We start from the raw sequence: 19,626 nt of genomic DNA, 5'->3' as shown, positions 1-19,626 counted from the left end.
TAACAATTTCAACCCTTCTAGAGTTAAATGCCCTGAGAACTGTATGGTTAAAAAATAAATCTGGCTACTATGTAAGAAACATGTCCAAATAACAATGGCTTTAAAGAGATGGGAGTTTGTTTCTCTCTCATGAAATGCTACAGAGGCAGTGTGGGGGCTGGAGGGCCACTCTGCTCCCCTGTGTCATGCAGGGATCCAGGCACCTGCCATCTGTGACTCCCCATCCTCAAGAGCATTGCCTTTATCTGTCTACAATAGTTCCACATCTTGTCTACACTCCAACCAGTAAGAAGGGGGAACTGTGGCAAGGAGAAGAGAAGTCCCTCCCTTCTAAAGGCAGAATCGAGTTAAAAGTTCTTTCATGACTCAAGGAGCTCACATCCAGTGCTCTGTGACAATCTAGAGGGGTGGGATGGGGTGGGAGGTGGGAGGGAACCTCCAGAGGGAGCAGACATATGTATACCCATGGCTGATGCATGTTGATATATGGCAAAAACCAATACAATACTGTAAAGCAATTTTTATCTTCCAATTAAAAATAACTTTTTAAAAAAGCTCTTTCCCTGGCAAAGAAAGAGAGAGCCTGTAGGAAAAGAAAATGAACATCGCAAGGGACCATGTCTTAGGAAATACATTCAAAACGATGTTGTGTGCATGCAGACAACATTTTTTCATCCATCAAATATGTGTAAAATGCTACCATATGTCAGACACTGAGCTAACCCCTGGGAGTCCAACAGAAGGCGTTTACAAGCAATGGGTGAATAAATGAATGAGCCCTTTTATGGAAGAGCAATCTGGAGGGAAGACCATGAAAATTTCATGAGGGCAAATAATTTAAAATATAGACACAAGTAATTTCTTCCCACAGTAGGTCATAGATAAAAACAGACATATTTAAAGCTGAATTTTCCATGACTTGCTGAAAAATATGGAAAATCAATTATAAAGAAAGTGAACAAATAGACCTGATTTATTGGGCTATGCTGCCACTAGCAAAATATATTACAGAGTCTCAATCTTGAGTTTTTATTTTAATGACTTTTTCTGTGTTTTTTTTCTGAAGCACATTTTTGCTTTTTCCCTATAGAAAATATACAACAACAACAACAAAAAGACAAAAAAATGGTCACTCACTGCACTTAGATAAATATACAGGTCTAAAACCAAATTCTTTCTGTGTCTTCTATAATAAACATTCGAGGAGTTTAACCTGGGAGAGGAACCAAAAGTTCAACTCCAATTTATTATTATTTCTAATTATTAATATTTCTAATATTAATATTTCTTTAATAATAATGTCAGTTGGGCTGCCACTGGAAGGCACTATCATTTTCAGCCACAGACATCACCAACCTGGGTCATCTCATTTCCCAAATTCCATTAAGATAGAACTTCCCAGATGGTGCCATCAACCCTCCACCTCTCCCCACTGTGAAAAAGTCCAACAAATGATTTGCACTTAGCATTTTAACCAAAATGTGAGTAGCAATATGAATAGTAATATCAAAGAGTGAAATCTTAAAATTCAAATGTAAAAGAGATGGATGAAAATTGTGAAGTGGATTAAAATGAAGCTGTATTTAATTAGAATAAATTTTTCTGTGCTCAGGCTTTAGGTTTCAAAGAGGTAGAGGTGAGCCCTAGGAATCTGTATTTTCTTCCCTAGTGTTGTTAACGTGTGATGTTTTTCTCCGCATACATTGCTCCTGAGAACCTGACTTCATTTCTCCTTCCTCTCCTTGGCACCTAGACACACCCTACTTATTCAGTGTGCTGTTTCTAGGAGGGCAGCTGCTGTACCCCTTCTAGCATCTTCCTTCCAACTGCATTAGGCTTGACTGAAAGGAATAACTCATAAGCATTAAATAAAAGCTACTCATCTGGAGGAAGCAGAGTACTGTGTCTTTGAATTTTGCGGTTCTCGTCTTCTGTGACTTAATTGCATGCTTATTTATTCTGCTGTGGTAATAAAGCATTTGGTAGTGTGTGTGGCAAACAGTTATTATTGTTTAGGACTTACTATAAGAAGGCACAATCCTAAGTTCTCTGAGGACTACGGAGACTCATTCATTTATTTAAATGCTTATGGGGCTTCCCTGGTGGCTCAGTGGTAAAGAATCCGCCTAATAAGGCAGGAGATATGAGTTCAATCCCTGATCAGGAGGATCCTACATGCCAGGCTGCAGAGCAACAGAGCCCACGTACCACAACTACTGAGCCTGTGCTCTAGATCCCTGGAGCCACAACTACTGAGCCCACCCACCGCAACCACTGAAGCCCGACTGCCCTACAGCCTGTGCTCCGCAACCAGAGAAGCCACTGCAGGGAGAAGCCGATGCACTGCAGCTAGGGAGCCGCCTCGCTCTCTGCAACCAGAGAAAAGCCCATGCAGCAACAAAGACCCCACCCAGCCAGAAGGGAAAATAAATAAGCAAAATTATTTTTTAGAAATGCTTATGGGACTTCCCTGGTGGTCCAGGGGTTAAGACTCCGTACTCCCAAATGCAGGGGGCATGGGTTTGACCCCTGATCAGGGAACTAAGATCCCACATGCTGCAGGATATGGCCCAAAATTTAAAAGATTAATAATGCAATAGTATCAGTTTATTAATTGTAACAAATGAATCACACCAGTGTAAGATGCTAATAATAATGGGAACTGAGTGCTGGGTATAAGGGAACACTACACCATCTTCTCAGTTTTTCTGAGATCTCCTGGATGCTCTCCCCAGCGTGATGCTTTTCAGCAGCTGCCCCTGCCCCACCTTGGCAGAAAATGGGAGGTTTATTCATTTGAATGGGTATAAAAAGATGGGGGCACCAGCCCTAGTTGAGGGACAGAGTAAGATACTGAAAATAAGACTGATCTACATATTAATGTTGAAACACTCAGCTCTCCTCCCTGACTCAGAACCCAGGGGAAACCAGGCTTCTAACCCCAAGAAGGAGAATTCAAAATTCTTCTCTGGCCAATTCAAATGAAAAGACATAAAGACAGTTAGGAGAGAGGGAGGAATCCCCAGTGAAATGGTCCTTCCACCCATGGTGAGGCGCTCTATCAATAAGCCCAGTCCCACAGGGGTTCTTGGTATCTCAAGCTTAAAAATAATTATCAGATATTTGAGTAAAATCCTTAACATGAAAGAAAAATAGTAAAAAGCAATTTAGAAGAAGTAGACACTCTAAGAACAAAAGCTTCAAAGCCACATTTAATATTCTCAGGGCAATAAGAGAATAGTTTATCTCCATGAAATTAGAACAGGATGCTATAAAAATGGGGCTTCCCTGGTGGCTCAGCTGGTAAAGAATCTACCTACAATGCGGGAGACCTGGGTTCAATCCCTGGGTTGGGAAGGTCCCCTGAAGAAGGAAAAGGCTACCCACTCTAGTATTCTGGCCTGGAGAATTCCATGGACTGTATAGTCCATGGGGTCGCAAAGACTCGGACATGCCTGAGTGACTTTCACTTTCCCTGAGCACAAAGAAGAAAAAAGTAGAAAAAGAAGAAAAAAGGGGGGCTCTTGGGAGTTAAATTTTTTAGCAGCCAAAATGAAAAACTCAGAAAACAAAACTCCAAAGGGATGAAAAATATTAGAGAAAGAAGAATAGGAGACCAGTCCAGGAGGTAGAATAATAGTAGACCAGACCACTCACATAAGAGGGGCACTCCCAGAGGAGAGAACAGAAAAACCACAGGGAAGAAAATTAACTTATTTATGTTTCAAGAACATTCTTCAGAATTTAAAGGATGAGTCAGCAGGTTGAAAAGACAACTGACAGTGGATGCAGATAGATGCACACCCAGACACATGATCATGACTTTCTGGAATATGAGAGACATGGTCTAGCCAAACGTAATAGTTCCATGCCCTCCTTGCCAATGACTGGCTCAGGACAGGCCATGCGGTGCAATGCCAGCCACTGAGACGTGAAGGGACGTATGCCTTAGCTCTCCGGGCAAGGTCTCTCAATAACTTACATAGATGCAGGAAGAAAGACTCCCTTCTGATGCTTCTGGATGTTTGGAACTGCCCTAGCCATCTTCAAACCACAGCCTAAGAAGACACACATTTAGTAAGTGGAAGAGCTAGGTCTCAAGTCTGCCTCCAAATTCCATGTTCTATTTTTAATAAATGGTACTGCATTATTATTAGCCAAGCAGCATGTGGGAATCTTAGTTCCCCTTCCAAGGATTGAACCCATACCCCTTGCAGTGGAAACGTGGAGTCTTAACCACTGGACCACCAGGGAAGTCCCAAATCCCATGTTCCCATGTTCTTAGCTCACTGTCTACACTGAAAGACTATCCACAGATAACAGCCCGAGGGAAAAATCATATCTCCTTCAGTCACAATTGCTTATATATCAAGTGCCTCTAATTAGCTCACGGTACTTTTCTAGAGCCTTTGTAACTTGAATTTGTATACTTACTAGTACTAGAAAGTAACTCTAGATCATAAATCCTCAAATATTAATAACCTGGAAGTTCTAGTAATAGCAATTATCACTTTAACCTACAACTCATTCAAAATGTCATCTAATAAACAAGTATAAAAAGAAGACTGTTTCACTTTCAAGTTCATTTATTTTCATGCCAGATAGCAGATTCAGATATTAATTCTCTGGCTGGTTAAAGCAACAGAACAAAAGAGGCCAAAGTCATGAATCTGAACTCCAGGTAAAGCAGTTTAATTATCTTCACCACTGACGTCAATCAGTAGTTTTTCAAACAATGAAGTGTGACTCTAAAACAAGAGGTGAGCTTTATCATGAGACAAAAAATAAAATGAGGTGGTCAAATTGGGGGTGAGGGGTCATCCTAGCCCTGCAAAAAAAAAAAAAAAAAAATGCCAGTAGTTAGAAAGCATCTTTAGCAACAAAGGGAAGCTATTGTGCTTTATGGCTCAGTCTCACTGAATGAAATGATGTTAACTGCTTCCTATGGACTGATGACACCCATAAACCGACACCGCTGCCCAGGTCACCCTTCTAGATGCCAAGCCTTCATAGCCAACCACAACTCGACAGCTCCTCCTGAAGGTACCATGGCTATCTCAGCCTCAACATAGTGAAAATAGCCCTAGACTTTCTCCTTTCCGTCTTGACGAATGGCACCACCATGCAACAAGTTGGGAAACAAACCTTAGAAGCCATTCACAACCACTCCTTGCCCCCCAACAAAGGTCTGCACATCCTTCCTTCTCTCTCAGTGTTTCTTCACTTTGACCCTCTCTTTGGCATCCCAGTCTAGGCATCTCTTTCCTGTTCTATTTCAGTGGGTTTCTAAGTAGTCATTCTTTTTCTAGTATCTTCTCTCTCCAATCTCCATAGTTACTAGAGTTATACTAAAAGGCAAATCTGATGAGATGAAGCAAAGGAGGAAAGTGGAGAGGTGAGTGTGTGGTCCATTGGGCAGGTAACATGGGTGTGTGTGAAAGTTTTAACACAGGGGAGTAACATAAACTTAAAAACTTTTTTTTTTCTATCAAATGGACATAGGGTCTCATTACTATTTCAGTTTGTGTTTTTCTGACTGATGTTTGAGCATCTCTTTGGATATGTGTCATTCATTCAGGCTTCCTCTTCCATGACTTGTCCATTCATGTAATTTCCCTTTTAATTCTTTTTCCTAATTTATTTTCCTTTTTCTATACTGAGTTTTAGATGTTTTCCCTACACTCTAGAAGTTAATTGCTTTCCAGTCATAGATGTTGCACCTGCATATTACCAGCTGTCATCTATTTACTTTGATGATATCTGCCTATTAACAGCAGCCAAAGAAGTCTGTTTTAAATACCTTCGAGTCTATTGTTTTCTTTAGTGTATACACTTTGAACATCCTATTAAGGAATCCTCCACCACTCAAGATCATAAAGAATTAGCTACATTGTTTTCTATAACATAGCACTTTTATCTTTAAAGTCAGGTCTTTAATCCACCAGGAGTTTATTTCTGTATATAGTAGAGAGGAGGATCCAACTTAATCTCCAGATAACAAGCCAAGATTAATTGCCAAATAATCCATCTTTTCCCTAGCTCTCAGATCAGATCAGATCAGATCAGTCGCTCAGTCGTGTCCGACCCTTTCCGACCCCATGAATCGCAGCACGCCAGGCCTCCCTGTCCATCACCAACTCAGGGAGTTCACTCAGACTCACGTCCATCGAGTCAGTGATGCCATCCAGCCATCTCATCCTCTGTCGTCCCCTTCTCCCCTAGCTCTATAAAATACCAAAACTCCATTTATACGGGATCTATTTCTAGATGCTTTTCTGTTCAATCGGGCCTGGTTTTATGTCTGGTTCTGTAATATATATTAATATCTGGTAGTGTTAGTCATCTTTCTTTGCTCCTTTTTGTCCCCAAGATATCTCAGCTATTCTTGAAGTTTTATTCATCTATGTAATTTTCGGAATCAGTTTATTATTAAGTCCTCTCAAAATACTCTTGGAATTTTATTTGGAATCGCATTGAATTTACAAATTAAGTGAAATCAATAGTTTTATAATGTTATCCTGTCCACAGCTCTTCTTTCATTTACATTTTATTTTATATTGTCTAATAGAGTTTCAAACTTTTCTTCATAAAGCTCTTGAGGCTTTTTATTATGTTAACTCCTAGAAAATGTAAAGGTCTGTGGAGCTTCTAATTGTTTTTGTTTTCATTTTATAATGAGTTATTTCTAGAGTAAGAAGATGCTATTAATATTGATTTTGTACCCAATTTCTTTCAAATTTGTGCTATGGTACATAAATCACTGTGTGCTTATTTTGTGTGTGCTCAAAAGATCGTATATTCTGTGTTGCTTAAATTCATCTCCGTTAATCTGGATTAACTAATCATGTTATTAAACTCTTCTACATCCTTGGTAATTTTTTCTGCTTATCAGCTTTTGAGCATATGTTAAAATCTCCAACTATAACTCTTGATTTATATACCTCTCATCTTAATTCTCAGAGAAGGCAATGGCACCCCACTCCAGTACTCTTGCCTGGAAAATCCCATGGATGGAGGAGCCTGGTGGGCTGCAGTCCATGGGGTCGCTTAGAGTCAGGCATGACTGAGCGACTTCACTTTCACTTTCACTTTTCACTTTTGTGCATTGGAGAAGGAAATGGCAACCCACTCCAGTGTTCTTGCCTGGAGAATCCCAGGGATGGGGAGCCTGGTGGGCTGCCATCTATGGGGTCACACAGAGTCGGACACGACTGAAGTGACTTAGCAGCAGCAGCAGCAGCAGCAGCATCTTAATTCTACTGTATTTTGCTTTATATATTTCAAGGGTATGGGATGAGGGGTATATGTCTATAATCATTAGATCTTCTTGGTTTATTGTGCCTTTCTTCAGCATGCAACTCTTTATCTTTGATGTTTTTCCATAAAATTGTTTTGATACTAAAACTGCTCCTTGAGCTTTAGTTGCCTCGTGTATCTCTTTTCATCTCTTTCTTTTCAGTGTTTCTGTGTCCTTCTGTTTCAAGTGTAATTTGGTAGATAATATGTCACTAGATCTCAGGATTCTCTCATCCCAGAATCTCTGACTTTGGCAGTCATCCCTCTTTCACAGGACTCTTGCTTCTCAGAGGTCTCGTTTTTAAAATTACTTAAACCATTTATTTTATGTTGGGTATAGCCAAGTAACAATGCTGTTTCAGGCGCACAGCAAAGCAACCAGCCATACATATACATGTATCCATTTTCCCCAAAACTCCCCTCCCTTCCAGGCTGCCACATGACACTGAGCAGAGTTCCATGTTCTATACAGTAGGTCCTTGTTGGTTATCACTTTAGATATAGCAATGTGTACATGTCTATCCCAAACTCCCTAACTATCCCTTACCCCCATTCTTCCCCGCCCTGAACCATAAGTTCATTCTCTACCTCTGTGAGCCTGTTCCTGTTTTGTAAATAAGTTCATTAGTATCATTTAAATTCATTTGTATCATTTCTTTTTAGATTCCACATATAAATGATATCATAGGATATTTCTCTTTCTCTGTCTTTCTTCACTCAGTATGACAATCTCTAGATCCATCCATGTTGCTGCAAATGGCATTATTTCATTCTTTTTAATGGCTGAGTAATATTCCATTGTATATATGTACCACAGCTTCTTTATCCATTCCTCTGTCAATGGACATTTAGGTGGCTTCTCCTCAAAAGTCTCTTAATTGTTCTTCTGCGTTCACCATTATTCCCTTAAGACTAACTATTCCTTGGCTAGTGATGGCTCTCTGGTAGGGAGAATAAGCCCTACCTTGTGCTTCTCCAGGTGAGTTGGAGATACAGAGACAGGAAGTCCCAACTGGGGCTTTCCAAACTCAAGCAATTCCTGCCTGGTCACCCTGCAAGGAGAGCAGTGACAGGCGCTCTGGACACATGGCAGTGGGCACTCAGTCAATCAGCATGTTCATCTGCCTGCTAATTTAGATTTCAGAGTTTCAAATAACCTGAGTTTGGATCCAGCCATATAAATCAAAGGTTTGCTAATTGCCCTGGCTCACCAGGGTGATGTAAGAGAGCGAGAAAGCCCAAGTATAACCAGTCCACCATGGCTTTGGCTTCCTACCTTGAACCCATCTCTCCCCTTTCTCCCAAGAGTTTAGGGTCAGCTGTAAAGGGAGGTTTTGAGCACCAATCCCTCCCTAACTCCTCTCAACATCTCTAGGGTCAGATTCAGAAGTTGTTGGTTTCCTTGACCAGAAAATAAATTCTCAATAGCCCATAACAGAGATGTGTTTTCTTTTGCAAGATATTATGCAACTGTTTGTTGCCTGTAAATCAACTTAATTTAGATATTTAGCCTCTCCCATGGTCAGGCTGGAGAAGGCAATGGCACCCCACTCCAGTACCCTTGCCTGGAAAATCCCATGGACAGAAGAGCCTGGTAGGCTGCAGTCCATGGGGTCGCTTAGAGTCGGACACGACTGAGCGATTTCACTTTCACTTTTCACTTTCATGCACTGGAGAAGGAAATGGCAACCCACTCCAGTGTTCTTGCCTGGAGAATCCCAGGGACGGGGAGCCTGGTGGGCTGCCGTCTAGGCAGTCGCACAGAGTCGGACATGACCAAAGTGACTTAGCAGCAGTAGCAGCATGGTCAGGCTGGTGGGAAAATACAAACTCTCTCTCTCTTGATTTTCAAAAAATGACCTATTCACGAGGTTTCAGAATAAAAAATATATCTAAAAAGTGATACTGTGAAAATCTTCCCATCCCCAAATATAACCACTGATAATGGTTTGTCATCATTCCAGAGTTTCATTATATAAGCAAGAGTATATACACACACACACACACAAACAAGAGTAAGAATGTATTATACATATAAATACACAACACACAGTCTTAATGCTCATTTTTTCTGCAAAGTACAGCATACTCTACAATCTAACCAGCATTTCACCTATGTTATTTCACTTAACTATCTGGGAGATCTTTCTCTACAAAAAGGTCGAGCGCCTTTTTTACAGCACTACAATCTCACACAGCGTGGAGAAGCGTGATTTATCTAAGCATTTCCCACTGATAGACATCGAGGTTGTTTATAGTCTCTGCCATTACAAACAATGCTGCATTTAATAATACAGGGCATTTAAATGAAGGTGAGAGGAAGGGAACAAAACAGCCACGGCATTTCATATTGTGAGTCTTTCCCAGTAATTTCTTTCTCTTGCTGCTGCTGCTTCCTGCTGCATTTTTATTTTCCTGGAAGCCACATGTGAATGCTTGATTGCAGCTTCTACATTGTACAGGGTCATTTTAGTGGTTGGAATTACACAATAAAATAGAAAAATGTACATTTGTGAGTAGCAACAGCAGCAGCAAATCTTGCATTTGTCCAGCGCTTTCTGCAGCCACGAGTGCTGAGACAGCAAGCTGGTGGGGGCTTTGACAGCTCAACACACAGTGGCAGTCAACTGAAGACCCCCCCCTCTTCTGCCTCGGCACTAAGATGCCCAGGGTTTGCTGCTCAGGCCGTTCTTCCAAGGGCTACAGAAACCAAAGAAGGCACACACGAATTTCATCCTTAATGTGCTCTAGCTTTCAAAAACCCACTGGCATATACACATCAAAGAATTGAAAGCAAGGACTCCAAGTGCTATTTGTTCACCTACAATCAAAGCAGAAGTATTCACAATAACCAAGGTGCAAGACAACCCCAGTGTTTACTGACAGATGAATGGATAAACAAAACGTAGTACATACATATTAATACACTGGGATGTTTTTCAGCTTAAAAAAGGTAGGATAGTCTGACAAATGCTACAATATGGATGAATCTTGAGGACATTAAAGTGTTAGTTGTTCAGTGATGTTCAATTCTTCATGACCCCAGGGACTGCGGCCTTTCAGGCTCCTCGTCCATGGAATCCTCCAGGCAAGAATACTGGAGTGGGTAGCCATTCCTTTCTCCAGGGGAACTTCCCCACCCAGGGATTGAAACTAGGTCTCCTGCATTGCAGGCAGATTCTTTACCATCTGAGCCACCAGGGAAGCCTGGACATTGTGTTCAATGAAATAAGCCAGACACAAAAGGACAAATAATGTATGTTTCTGCTTACATGAGGTACCTAGAGTCATCAAATTCATAGACACAGAAAGCAGAACAGTGCCTGCCAGCATTTGGAAGGGAGTGGCAAGTTACTGCTGATGGGTACGGAGTTTCAGTTTTGCATGATGAAAAGAGTTCTGGAGATGGATGAAGCCGATGGTTGCACAACAATGTGAAAATATTTCATGAGACAGTACTACACTTAAAATGGTTAAGATGGTACATTTTATGTTAGGTGAATTTTGCCAAAATTTTTTAAGCATGTAAAGAGTAAAAAAAAAAGAACTATTAGTAGCCTCTTGATTGATGTCAGTCTTTCAGTATCAGCAACTGTAAGTAGTGCCTTTTCTGATCAAATCATTTCTCCATGATCCTTTTCCCACAATCAGTGAAGGGAGTTATGAAGAAAAGATCTTATCGTGAGGATGGTGGAAGTGAGACTGCAAATTAATATTAATCAAGCCCCCACTGAGCTGGGCACTAAGCTCAGCTTCTTTATCTCATTCGGTCCTTATTAAAGCTCTGCCACACTATCTTCATTTCACAGATGAGAAAACTGATGTTCAGTAAATACGAAAGAAAAACAACTGAAAATTATTAGTACTCATAAGAGTGAAGAGTTAGGCAAATAACATAAGATTATGAATAATAATCAATACTTGCCCATGTACTAACAATATCCAACTTGAAATTGTTTTTAAAAAATCATCACATCCACAGCAACAAAAATTACAAAATACTGAGGAAACACTATAAAGAAATACAAATAAGAGAGGGACTAGGACAAGGGGAGAGAGTGAAAAATTCACTTTTTACCTGGTGCAACAGACTGAACATGTATGTTTCCCCCAAGTCCAAATGTTGAAATCATAACCTCCAACTTTGCGAACGAAGGTCCATCTAGTCAAGTCTGTGGTTTTTCCAGTGGTCATGTATGGATGTGACAGTTGGACTGTAAAGAAAGCTGAGCACCAAAGAATTGACGCTTTTGAACTGTGGTGTTGGAGAAGACTCTTGAGAGTCCCTTGGACTGCAAAGAGATCCAACCAGTCCATCCTAAAGGAGATCAGTCCTGGGTGTTCATTGGAAGGACTGATGCTAAAGCTGAAACTCCAATACTTTGGCCACCTGATGCGAAGAGCTGATTCATTTGAAAAGACCCTGATGCTGGGAAAGATTGAGGGCAGAAGGAGAAGGGGACGACAGAGGATGAGATGGTTGGATAGCATCACTGACTCAATGGACAAGAGTTTGGGAAGGCTCTGAGAGTTGGTGATGGACAGGGAGGCCTGGCATGCTGTGGTTCATGGGGTCGCAAAGAGTCGGACACGACTGAGTGACTAAACTGAACTGAACTGAATGTGATGATATTAGGAGGTGGAGCCTTTAGAAGGTAATTAGGTCACAAGGGTGGAGCCCTCACAAAAGGGATTAGTACCCTTATGAAAAAGACCACAGGGAGCTCCTTCACCCCTTCTGACATGTGAGGACACAGTGAGAAGACAGCCATCTACAAATCAGGAAAGTGGGCTCTCACAAGATACTGAATCTACTGACACCTTCATCTTGGATTTCTCAGCTTCTAAAACTGTGAGAAATAAATTTCTGTTGTTTGTAATACACACAGTCCGTGGTAGTTTCTATAGCAGTCCAACAGACTAAGATATCTCATATTACTTCTGTACAATTTTATATTCATGGGACTTCCTTGGGGGTCAGTGGTGATGACTCCATGTTTCCTCTGTAGGGGATATGGGTTCAATCCCTGGTTGGTAAACTAAGATCCCACAGGGCATGATCTTTTGCAGTGAAGCCAAAAATAATAGTAATTTTATATTGTATTAAAATGAAATGTCTGCCTAGTGAAAAAAAAAAAAAAAAATGATGCCCTGGGCCTAAAGTAAAGACTTCTCCAGGTTGCTGTGAAGACCAAATGAGATCCAGCACAGTGATGGCTTCTCCTGGTGCCTGATAAAATAAGTGCTCTGTGGATGGAGATTTCTCTTAATTCTCTGAATGGAGAGCCAAATATCAGACACGTTGATGCTAATAGTGGTTAGAAATACTCTTTGAGTGAGATTTTAATTTCCAATTTTATGCAACAATTTTTTTGTATAACTATATATTTACCTAAAGAAAAAGAACACAATGAGAATAAAATATTTTGCAGTATAATAATTACAGAAAATGTGTATGAGTTCATCAGTTCAGTTCAGTCACTCAGTCGTGTCTGACTCTTTGTGACCCCATGAACCGCAGCACGCCAGGCCTCCCTGTCCATCACCAGCTCCCGAAGTCCACCCAAACCCATGTCCATTGAGTCAGTGATGCCATCCAACCTTCTTATCTTCTGTCATTCCCTTCTCCTCCTGCCTTCAATCTTTCCCAGAATCAGGGTATTTTCAAATGAGTCAGCTCTTTGCATCAGGTGGCCAAAGTATTGGAGTTTCAGCTTCAACATCAGTCCTTCCAATGAACACCGGACTAATCTCCTTTAGGATGGACTGGTTGGATCTCCTTGCAGTCCAAGGGACTCTCAAGAGTTTTCTCCAACACCACAGTTCAAAAGCTTCAATTCTTCGGCACTCAGCTTTCTTTATACTCCAACTCTCACATCCATAAATGACCACTGGAAAAACCATAGCCTTGACTAGACGGACCTTTGTTGACAAAGTAATGTCTCTGCTTTTTGATATGCTGTCTAGGTTGGTCATAACTTTCCTTCCAATGAGTAAGCGTCTTTTCATTTCATGGCTGCAATCACCATCTGCAGTGATTTTGGAGCCCAGAAAAATAAAGTCAGCCACTGTTTCCACTGTTTCTCCATCTTTTTGCCATGATGTGATGGGACCGGATGCCATGATCTTAGTTCTCTGAATGTTGATCTTTAAGCCAACTTTTTCACTTTCATCAAGAGGCTCTTTAGTTCTTCTTCACTTTCTGCCATAAGGGTGATGTCATTTGCATATCTGAGGTTACTGATATTTCTCCCGGCAATCTTGATTCCAGCTTGTGCTTCATCCAGCCCAGCGTTTCTCATGATGTACTCTGCGTATAAGTTAAATAAGCAGGGTGACAATATATAGCCTTACGTACTCCTTTTCCTTTTTGGAACCAGTCTGTTGTTCCATGTCCAGTTCTAACTGTTGCTTCCTCACCTGCATACAGGTTTCTCAAAAGGCAGGTCAGGTGGTCTGGTATTCCCATCTCTTTCAGAATTTTCCACAGTTTATTGTGATCCACACAGTCAAAGGCTTTGGCATAGTCAATAAAGCAGAAATAGATGTTTTTCTGGAACTCTCTTGCTTTTTCGATGATCCAGTGGATGTTAGCAATTTGATCCCTGGTTCCTCTGCCTTTTCTAAAACCAGCTTGAACATCTGGAAGTTCATGGTTCACGTATTGCTGAAGCCTGGCTTGGAGAATTTTAAGCATCACTTTACTAGTGTGTGAGATGAGTGTAATTGTAGTTTGAGCATTCTTTGGCGTTGTCTTTCTTTGGACTGGAATGAAAACTGACCTTTTCCAGTCCTGTGGCCACTGCTGAGATTTCCAAATTTGCCAGCATATTGAGTGCAGCACTTTCACAGCATCATCTTTCAGGATTTGAAATAGCTCAACTGGAATTCTACCACCTCCACTAGCTTTGTTCATAGTGATGCTTCCTAAGGCCCACTTGACTTCACATTCTACGATGTCTGGCTCTAGGTGAGTGATCATACCGTCGTGATTATCTGGGTCATGAAGATCTTTTTTGTACAGTTCTTCTGTGTATTCTTGCCACCTCTTCTTACTATCTTCTGCTTCTGTTAGGTCCCTACCATTTCTGTCCTTCATGGAGCCCATCTTTGCATGAAATGTTTCCTTGGTATCTCTAATTTTCTTGAAGAGATCTCTAGTCTTTCCCATTCTATTGCGTTCCTCTTTTTCTTTGCATTGATCACTGAGGAAGGCTTTCTTATTGCTCCTTGCTCTTCTTTGTAGCTCTGCATTCAAATGGGTATATCTTTCCTTTTCTCCTTTGCTTTTCGCTTCCCTTCTTTTCACAGCTATTTGTAACACTTCCTCAGACAGCCATTTTGCTTTTTTGCATTTCTTTTTCTTGAGGATAGTCTTGATTCCTGTCTCATGTACAATGTCACAAACCTCCATCCATAGTTCATCAGGCACTCTGTCTATCAGATCTAGTTCCTTAAATCTATTTCTCACTTTCACTGTAGAGTCATAAGGGATTTCATTTAGTTCATACCTGAATGGTCTAGTGGTTTCCTCCACTTTCTTCAATTTCAGTCTGAATTTGGCAATAAGGAGTTCATGATGTGAGCCACAGTCAGCTCCTGGTCTTGTTTTTGCTGACTGTATAGAGCTTCTCCATCTTTGGCTGCAAAGAATATAATTAATCTGATTTTGGTGTTGACCATCTGGTGATGTCCATGTGAAGAGTCTTGTCTTGTGTTGTTGGAAGAGGGTGTTTACTATGACCAGTGCGTTCTCTCAGCAGAAGTCTATTGGCCTGCACCCTGCTTCATTCCGTACTCCAAGGCCAAATTTGCCTGTTACTCCTGGTGTTTCTTGACTCACATGCATATATTAAAATGCATCAGTCAAGGAGTTAACAGTAGTCAGAAGGCAGCTGAATCAGGGATACAGGGTCCAAATTAATGGAATTGTTATTAAAGAATTTTATGATAGAGAAAATGGTATATATTTTATGCATCTTTTTTTTTTTTTAAGGCAGAAACAGGAACCAAATTTAAATTGGGTCAGGGTAGTAAGAATGGCAATGTTTAACAATCTAGGTGGCTTATTTGATCTTTTCAGGATCTGATTTCTCTGGTTCTTCAGAAACTTTTCTAACTCCTTGTGAATGTTCACTTCTTTTGAAAGGTGAAGTTCACCAACTCTTGTACATACTTAAGGAGATTAATTTTTAAGCTCTCTCCTCTGATGCAAAATGTATACCACCTCCTCTCCTTTCATGTTACTTCCCACTGGGATGAGCCAGGCACAAAAATCTGAAGAAGCTTCAGCTATTATTAAGGCAGGAATATGTGGCTGCCAATCAGACTGAAGACATGGGTTGAGGAAATTTAAAAATAAACTCATTCACTAATTCCATTAATTCCTGTATGACAAAAATTTTACATCCATGAACTCATCTAATTCTCATAATACCCCTAAAAAGTGTAAATAACCATTATCATCTTTATTGTACATTTTAGGACTGAAAGCTTCAAGAAGTGAAATCACATGATGAGTAAGTGGTGGAACAAAGATAGGAAATCTGGTAATTCCCTGGTGGTCCAGTGGTTAGGACTCCACGCTTTCACTGCTGACCGGTTTCAATCCCTGGTCAGAGAACTAAGATCCCACAAGCTGAGAGGCACAGCCAAAGGAAAAAAAAATTGGCAATGTGTTCCCAGCCCCTCAGCAGGAGGCCAGCGAGGACACACGAGGCACTGAGTGTGCTCCCCTGGGGCCACAGACAAAAGCGCAGCGAGAGGAGAACTCCACCGCTGGGTGCGCAGAGCTCTTACGAAGACCAAAGACCGAAAGCTGGTCCTTAGAAACTGCACCCCGAAAGAGAGACGTGTGTGGTAAGAATTTAAAGGCAAAGCTCTGGAAGCAGTTGTGGGAATTCATAGGCACGGTGCTGCCCACTGAGCTGAAGACATTCTTGCCAATAGCAACTGAAGGAGTGATTTCAAGCCACCTAGCATTTTATCACAATGTGCCTTAGTGTGTGGCTTTCTTTGTGTCCAGACAAGGGTTTACAGTGTTTCTTGAAACCATTCACCAGTTTTGGAAAATCCTCATTATCTCTTCAAATAATGCTCTCTCTCTGTCCTCCTTGCTTTGTGGACCCCAATTACACATATTTAGATTTTCCACCATATTCCATATATCTCTTACACTCTTTCCTGTGCTTTCTATCTTTTTCCTCTGTGAGTTTCAATCTATTTCTTTCTGACTTTCTTACCAATCTACTATTCGTCTCTTCAGTTATGTCCTACCTGGTATGAAATTCACTACTGAATTCTTATCTTCCATTACTATAGTGCTCAGTTCTAGAATTTCCATTCAGTTATATATATGTGTGTGTGTGTGTGTGTGTGTATATTAGAACTATATATATATATTTAGTTAGAACTATATATATATAGTTTATATATATATATTTAGAACTATATACATATATAGTTCTCTAAAATTGTTAATCACTCAGTCATGTCCAACTCTTTGCGACCCCATGGACTGTAGCCCACCAGGCTCTTCTGTCAATGGAATTCTCCAGGCAAGAATACTGGAGTGGTTAGCCATTCCTTTCTCCAGGGAATCTGCCCAACCCTGGGATTGAACCTGGATCCTTTACTGTCTGAGCCACAAAGGAAGCCCAGTTCTCTGAAAGAAGTCTCCAAATTGTCATCCTATTTCTTGACAATATTAATCGCCGTTATTTTAAATCTGTGTCTAAGAAACCCCAATGTCTGGATGTACTATGCTGCTGCTGCTGCTGCTAAGTCGCTTCAGTCGTGTCCGACTCTGTGTGACCCCAGGGACGGCAGCCCACCAGGCTTCCCCATCCCTGGGATTCTCCAGGCAAGAACACTGGAGTGGGTTGCCATTTCCTTCTCCAATGCAGGAAAATGAAAAGTGAAAGTGAAGTCGCTCAGTCGTGCCTGACTCTTAGCAACCCCATGGACTGCAGCCCACCAGGCTCTTCCATCCATGGGATTTTCCAGGCAAGAGTACTGGAGTGGGGTGCCATTGTCTTCTCCGGATGTACTATAGGTCTGTCTTTTTTTTTTTTTTTTTTTTGGCTTTTAGTCATATAGATTAGTTATCATGTATGCAAAACTATACAGTAAATTTGAAGCTCTAGATGATGTTATCTTCCCCAAAAAATGTGTTTTGCCTCTTGCAGGCAGTTTGGAGACGGGTAGATCACTTTACAATCAAGGATTGCTGCTGCTAAGTCACTTCAGTCGTGTCTGACTCTGTGCGACCCCAGAGACGGCAGCCCACCGGGCTCCCCCGTCCCTGGGATTCTCCAGGCAAGAACACTGGAGTGGGTTGCCATTGCCTTCTCCAATGCATGAAAGTGAAAAGTGAAAGTGAAGTCGCTCAGTCATGTCCAACTCTTAGAGACCCCATGGACTGCAGCCTACCAGGCTCCTCCATCCATGGAATTTTCCAGGCAAGAGTACTGGAGTGGGGTGCCATCGCCTTCTCCGAATCCAGGATTAAGCCAATGTAAATCTGGGCCATAGTCCTTGTGAAGGCTGCTCTACTTCTGTTTTATCCCCGTCTGAAGGAATAGCTTGTTAGAAGTCCAAGTTGAAATGATGGGGGTCTTTTTCAGAATCCCTTGTACCTCGCTTCTTTGGTAGGTCTCTGCTACCTTCAAACACTTTTTCCATATATTTTCTAGTTGTTTTTAGTGGGAGGGTTGGTGTACAATCAGCTAGTCTACCATCACTGGAAGTGGAAGTCTCCCTTATGGCATCACAACTGAAAAACGTTATGAGTTGGATGATAAAAATTGGGTGGGGAAAAAAGCTAAAAAGGAACAAGAATATTCTGGAAGATACTATTGCTTGGTAAGAGACAACATTAGGTGGGTTACTCTGCTCCCCTTCCTCCCTTCTTATATACATAATTTGGATTTAAGACTTTTAGAATGTAAATAGAGAGTCTGAACAGATTTGTGAGGAAACGATACACTAAAGCCAATAATTACATGTTCTGAAATCAAAGTTTTATGATCAAAGGCAAATTTCAAGTTAAAAATTTTAACTTTTTATTTTATATTGGAGTATAGTTGATTAGGGTCTTCCCTGGTAGCTCAACTGGTAAAGAATCCACCTGCAATGCAGGAGACCCTGGTTCAATTCCTGGGTCAGGCAGATCCCCTGGAGAAGGGATGGGCTACCCACTGCAGTATTCTTGGGCTTCCTTGGTGGCTCAGATGGTAAAGAATCCACCTACAACTTGGGAGACTTGGGTTCAATCCCTGGGTTAGGAGGAGGGCATGGCAACCCACTCCAGTATTCTTATCTGGAGAATCCCATGGACAAAGAAGCCTGGCAGGCTACAGTCTATGGGGTCGCAAAGAGCTGGACTAGACTAAACAACTAAGCACAGCACAGCACATAGTTGATTAACCATGTTGTGGGTTTCAGGTGGACACCAAACTGATTCAGTTATCCACATACATTTATCTATTTTTCAAATTCAACAATTTTCATTTTTAAATGAGTAAATAAGTGAATGGAGAAGGTGATGGCACCCCACTCCAGTACTCTTGCCTGGAAAACCCCATAGACGGAGGAGCCTGATAGGCTGCAGTCCATGGGGTCGCAAAGAGTCGGACACGACTGAGCGACTTCACTTTCACTTTTCATTTTCCTGCATTGGAGAAGGAAATGGCAACCCACTCCAGTGTTCTTGCCTGGAGAATCCCAGGGACGAGGGAGCCTGTTGGGCTGCCGTCTATGGGGTCGCACAGAGTCAGACACGACTGAAGCGACTTAGCAGCAGCAGCAGCAAATAAGTGAAATTAACAAATACTACAAAAGAGATTTTAAAAATTGCTAACATTAGCTACATAAGTCAGATCAAGTTCTAAAGTAAGATGTATGTCCCAAATGAAAACAAATGAATGCAATATACATCAAATACACAGCATAAACAAGACAACTCAAAACTTCCTGAACTAGGAACCCTTTCCAGAAGATTCTGAAAGGTCAGAAACTCAATCATTAGGCTTACACGATCATACATGTAAGCCATACTTAAATGGCATCCACTGGTGAAACCAGTTTGTAGTTTAGAAACAATTTACCCCCTTTTGGTTAAAGAAAAAAAAGGTCAGCATGTTCTAACAGAGGAATGTCTTCTAGAATTCATATTTCCCATCACTGTCTCACTTTTTTTTTTAATTTAGTTTTTTAGCAGAATTATTTTTGGCCTGAAAAAAATAGAACCACCACTTTACTAGGTAGCTAAGTGACTGAGTTAAATCTACTTGAAACCTACAGGTTGGGAAATACCAAAACAACCATTCA

The 19,626-nt window shown here is 41.1% G+C and overlaps 1 long non-coding RNA gene across 1 annotated transcript in view; it reads left to right on the top strand.

Moving 5' to 3' along the window:
- The first annotated feature begins 12,030 nt into the window (after positions 1-12,030).
- LOC129636448 (uncharacterized) overlaps positions 12,031-19,626 on the top strand; it is a 35,398-nt gene continuing 27,802 nt past the window's right edge. The window contains exon 1 of the long non-coding RNA XR_008706926.1: positions 12,031-12,148. This is a non-coding gene — a long non-coding RNA (uncharacterized LOC129636448). The remainder of the gene's footprint in view (positions 12,149-19,626) is intronic.

Source organism: Bubalus kerabau, chromosome 22 (genome assembly GCF_029407905.1).
Source record: "Bubalus kerabau isolate K-KA32 ecotype Philippines breed swamp buffalo chromosome 22, PCC_UOA_SB_1v2, whole genome shotgun sequence".
Classification (NCBI taxonomy): Eukaryota; Metazoa; Chordata; class Mammalia; order Artiodactyla; family Bovidae; genus Bubalus; species Bubalus kerabau.
The sequence above is the reverse complement of the archived record's forward strand: the minus strand, read 5'-3'. Positions and strand labels throughout refer to the sequence as shown.